Below are 5,447 nucleotides of genomic sequence, written 5' to 3'. Positions count from 1 at the left end.
CTCTAGTTAAACATTTTTGTACATTAAAGAAAGCATTATTTTCACATACAATTATATTTAAACATCTTCCATCTTAGTAAAACACTCAACTCTTTCTTTCCAAAGAGAACTGCTAAATTATCCTAGTCACAGAAAATCTTCCAGAGCAGTAATCTGCACACTGTTCCTCCATTCCATTCTCTCTCTGTCTACTCTGTTCCCACTGCCCATCATGAATAAAATTTTACCTACTGCTTTTACATCAGATCTCCTCAGATCTATAATAACTACAAAAAACCACATGTCACCAAAAGCATTATACAGTTGTTTCTTTTCAGATTTAGCTTATAGGTGGCCAGTTCATCATACCTGCTCTCTATAGCAGACTTCTGGGTTCCTCTGAGGCCACTGGTTTCAGAGTTCTTTAGAGCACCTTTCTCCTAACTGTGTATTGGTCTCATTGCTCTTCTGACTCTTTGATTGGGGTACTGTCTTTAATTCTCAATTCTTTAACTCATTGATATCACATATTTGGATCAAACAATGGTAGTTCAGTTTTGCTGAACTAAATCAGTCATTTTTGCTGAATTCTGTGTCAAAATATCCATCACATATTCAAGTCAAAAATTTGCAAATCATCCTGTTTCCCCAAGCCCCTCCCATTTCCTCTAAAAATAAAATCCACTGCAGAGGGGCCCTTCTGTTCTATTTCTGAAGTCTTGATTCTACTTTTATATCTATTTTCATTGTTATCTTTTTATCTGGGTTTTGTGACCATATTAACAGCTCTCACTTCCCTTTATCTACTATTCCTGTCTCATGCTCTTCCAAAGCAAAGAAAATCATTTAACAGCACATTTAAAATAATCTGACTCCTATTATATGAATCTTCCCAAAGATCATTTTTTATAAAATAAATAAAAGATCCTCTCATGTTCCACAAGCTGGTAGTGGTCACACACTGGCTTTGATCCTGTTCTATAGCCCTCTCATATTTTTTCAAGCCTCTTCCAGTTGCACTGAACTTTGAAGTTCTCAGATAAAGTATGTCTTTTTCCCACCATGCCCTATACACATCCCCCTTCTTCTGCTAGAACCATTTTCCTTCCAAATTTATCTTTGGTTCTCATTTCTTGAAATTCTCAGAAATAATCTTCATGCCACCCCATCACATACCATTTAAATCCTAAATACCCCCATAGGCCTCATGTGTTAAAACTTGGTCTCCATCCCTCAATGCTGGTAGAAGATGGTGTAACCTTTAGGAAGTGGGGTTCAGTAGAAAGGAGACAGGCCATGGGGTCATGCCCTAACAAACCACTTTTTCTTTCTCATTTTGTTTCCCAGTCTTCAAAGAAGTTAGCAAACTGTTTGACCATATGCCCTTTCCATGTTACAGGATGTAACCACAATAAAAGTGACCAGGCTGTCAATTGTGCTGTCGGATGACTTTCATCCCATTACTAGGGAGGCAGAGGTAGGTGGATCTCTGAGAGTTCAATGTCAGCCTAATCTACAAAGTGAATGCAGGACACCCAGGGCACTACTACACAGAGAAAATCTGTCTCAAAAAAAACAAACAAACAAAAACAAACAAACAAAAACAACCAACAACAACAAAAAACCCACCAAATACAAAACATAACTGTAGGCTTAGATATTTTTCAAAACCTACTTTTAATAAGGATTCTCAAACATTTCACCCCCGTTCTAGCCCATCATCCAAAGGTAGGGGAAAAGATGGTAAACGGGACAAGGAGATGTGGACCTGTTTAGAAGTAGTTCTTTGGCACAGTTATAATCTCTGTTGTCGGGATACCAGCAGTCCAGTTCAGCAGTGTCAGAATACCAAACTCGAATCTGTAGCACTGGCCTGATACAACAGAAATGGCCAGGTCTCTGCCAAATCAGCAGGAGTCAGCAGGAGCTACCAAAGCCAAGAGACGTTCTCTGCTATGCCTCTTCCACGAAGTGAAGGTCAGCAAAGAGGTGAGACCAACAAAGTGTTGCAAAGCTAGCTATGCAAGCCCCTGCCCTGTCACTGTGCACTGAGTCCTATTTATACTTTCTCCAAACATCATGTGTCCTGCCACAGGTCTTGCCTCAGCAAAATACCATGGGAGTCTGCATCACATGACACAACAAAACTTCCATTACAAACAACAACAACACAAATAAACAAAGCAAACCAACAAAGGTAACCAGGCCATGTAACTGTGGATTAAAAATCCTTGAAAAATGTCCTTCATTTTAGTAAGTTGATGTTCTCAGGTAGTTTTCCACACTAATGAAAACATGACCAGCACACCATATAAAATATTCAGAGCCTTGCCATATTTACTTCTTTCTTGGAATTTAACAAGGTCTGTAATAGCTTCCGTAAATTGGTCAATAGCAATATTCTGTCTATTTTCACATGAAAACACGGTCCATAGAAGGGTTGTTTGTTCTTAGATCTCAATTATTGAGTTCCATGAAGGACACAGAGAAATGTTCTAACTAATAAGTATGGACTGAAAGATCTGGGCTGCAACCCAACATTCAGCAGATCAGTTGTTTTCAGTTTGCTTTCTATTGCTCTGATAAAGGCCATGACCAAAACAATTTGAGGAGAAAGGGTTTGTTTAATTTACACATCCTGATTTCAGTTAATTACTGAGGCATTTGTTCCAAGGAAAGGAATTCAAATAGGATGGGAACCCAGAGGCAGGAACTGAAGCAGAGGCCTTGGAGAAGTGCTGCTTACTGGCTTGTTGATCTGCCTTTTAAATTTTGAATCTGCCAGTTCTTTCAATCATATGACCCAGTTTCTTAGAATAAACCTGCTTCAGATAATAAATATTCTAGTATAAATAATAATGAATAATAAATATTCTTGTGGTTAAGCTACTTCAAAGAACATAACTTATCAAATTTATAAACTTAATATTCATAAAGATATACTTCTAGGGCCTGAGAGATGGCTCAGTGGGTAAAAAGCACTTACAAGCCTAAAACCTGAGTTTATCTCAGGACTCACCCTCAAGATGTCCTCTGACCTCTACAACTGGACCCTGGGACATGGGTCCCTTTCCCATAAATACATTTTAAAAATGTGAAAATGACAGGGCTAGAGAGATACTTCAGTGGCTACTAGTACACACTGTTCTTTAGACCTGAGTTCTATTGTCAGAATCTATATTAGGCAAGTTACACCTGCCTGTATAAGCAGATTTAGGGATATCCATTGTCTCTGGAACATCTAATGTCTCTGACCTCTGGTATATACATCGCATTTTGATCTTGCTCACCACCTTCCCCAGTTCCCCACTTTCTTACACAAGTTTATGGTTTTTGTTTTTAAAAATCATCAAGTCTAATTTAAAACATCTTTTTAGATTTATTTATTTATTTTGTGCATATGGATCTTTTGCTTGCATGCATGGGCCACATGTATGCCTGGTACCCATGGAAGTCAGACAGGGAATTGGGTCTTCAGGAACTGGAGTTACAGATGGTTATTAGCCACTATGTTGCTCCTGGAAACTGAACATGTTTCCTATGCAAGAGTAGAAAGTACTCTTAATCACTGAGGTATTCTCCAGGAAAATTTGTGCTGCGCATATATTCTTGGATGTGGAGCTATTCACTGGAGCATGGTGAATGTACCATGGATACAAACTTAAAGTAAACAAACTGCTCTCTCTTCTGAAAGCTGTCAATCACCAATATCTCCTCTTGGAATACTTCATATACACGTCCCATCTTCATGGTGGGAGTTTACCTGGCTTAAGCTTTCACGGGGCTTGTACTTGCTGTCACAACTGCAGAGAGTTCATATGCATAAGTGTCCTGTCTGAAAAACTGTTTCCTTATAGTCATTGACTACTTCTGACTCTAATTCTATCTTTATGCTCTCTTCATGAATCTTACAAGAAGGGTTCCATTTAGGACTAAACATTTCTCAATCTCTTATTCTCTACAGGTTGACCAGTTGTAGATCTCTCTAAGTTAATCAAAGTCTTATAAATAGAAGCTTCTTTGTTCATGGTTGAGAGCTACATTAATCTATGGGTATAATAATAAGTCTGATAAGTCATTAGGAATTGTGTTACACTATGCCTACTTAGCAGAATGTTCTAAGTGAGTTCTCCTATAGGGCCTACAACATGTCTAGACACAGGTTCGTGGCTCCAATTACAGTGCCAGGTATGGGTTTGTGTTTTGGAATGGGCCTTAAACCCAAAGGGAATAATGGAATAAAAAAGAACTAAGTGGTGCGGGAGATGGAGATGGCTGTCTAGAAGTGGGAATACTGAGAAAAAAACTAACACAGTAGACTTTCTGAAAAAAAAAAAAAAACCATAGGAAAACCTTCTACTCCAAACGAAAAACACATACACAACTGAAAAAAAACATGTCATGCTCGTCTTTCTGGGCCTGGGCTATCTCACCCAAAATGATTGTTTTCAGATTCATGCATTTACCTATGAATTTTATAACTCTTTTTTCCTTAATCCAAATAATGAACAATGTTCTGTTGCATAAATATGCCACATTTTTATTACCCATTCTTCAGTTGATTCCATTTCTTTCCTACTGTGAATTCAGTAACCATGAACATGGATGAGCGGGTATCTTTATAGTAGGATATGAAGTCCTTAGAGTACATGTCCAAGAGAGGCTTATCTGACTCAAATGGTAGATCCGTCCTTAGCTTTTCGAGGAACCTCCACATTGATTTCTATAGTCACCACACCAGTTTGTATTCCCACTACCAGTAAACAAATGTGCTCCTTCCCACACACCCTCCCCAGATTAGTCTTTATTTCTTTTTTTGATCTTAGCTATTCTGTCTTAGGTAAAATGACACCTCAGAGTAGTTTTAATTTGCATTTCTGTGATGTCTAAGGGTATTGAACAACTTTAGAAATGTTTGTTCTTCTTCCACCTTCATCTCCTAGTTTCGTTGGGTCCACTTGTTTGTGATGCACACATTTGTTTTTGCGTCCCAGAAGTTTCCTCCTCTCTAGCCCTACTAACCCCCAGCAGCTTGCTACATCAGACATTGATTGATGTCCCCTGCACTCATACCCTTCTGGCTACCTAACTCCTGCCCCCCTCTTCAGAAGGAACCCTGGATGGGTTTAATTTCTCCACTGATACTAATTACATGTCTCCACAAAGACAAAATACCTACAATTTGTTTTGGCTTAAGCTACATCTTTATAACTGATTGCGTTTAATAGGAGTTAAATTTAGGACCACATTCTCAGTTACAGAGAACAGTGGCATGTAGGCATAGCTCCCCCACACGAATCAAATCTGACATTCCAAAAGAAAACGGAAACACACAGCTTACCTAGCTGTCTTCCTAAGGTCATAGGCTTCAAGAAACAATAGCTGTCTTAAGTATCTCTCCTCTCTCTCTCTCTCTCTCTCTCTCTCTCTCTCTCTCTCTCTCTCTCTCTCTCTCTCTTTCTCTTCCC

The sequence above is a fragment of the Grammomys surdaster genome, unplaced genomic scaffold (assembly GCF_004785775.1).
Source record: "Grammomys surdaster isolate TR1022 unplaced genomic scaffold, NIH_TR_1.0 140, whole genome shotgun sequence".
NCBI lineage: Eukaryota > Metazoa > Chordata > Mammalia > Rodentia > Muridae > Grammomys > Grammomys surdaster.
This window is presented reverse-complemented; position numbering follows the sequence as displayed.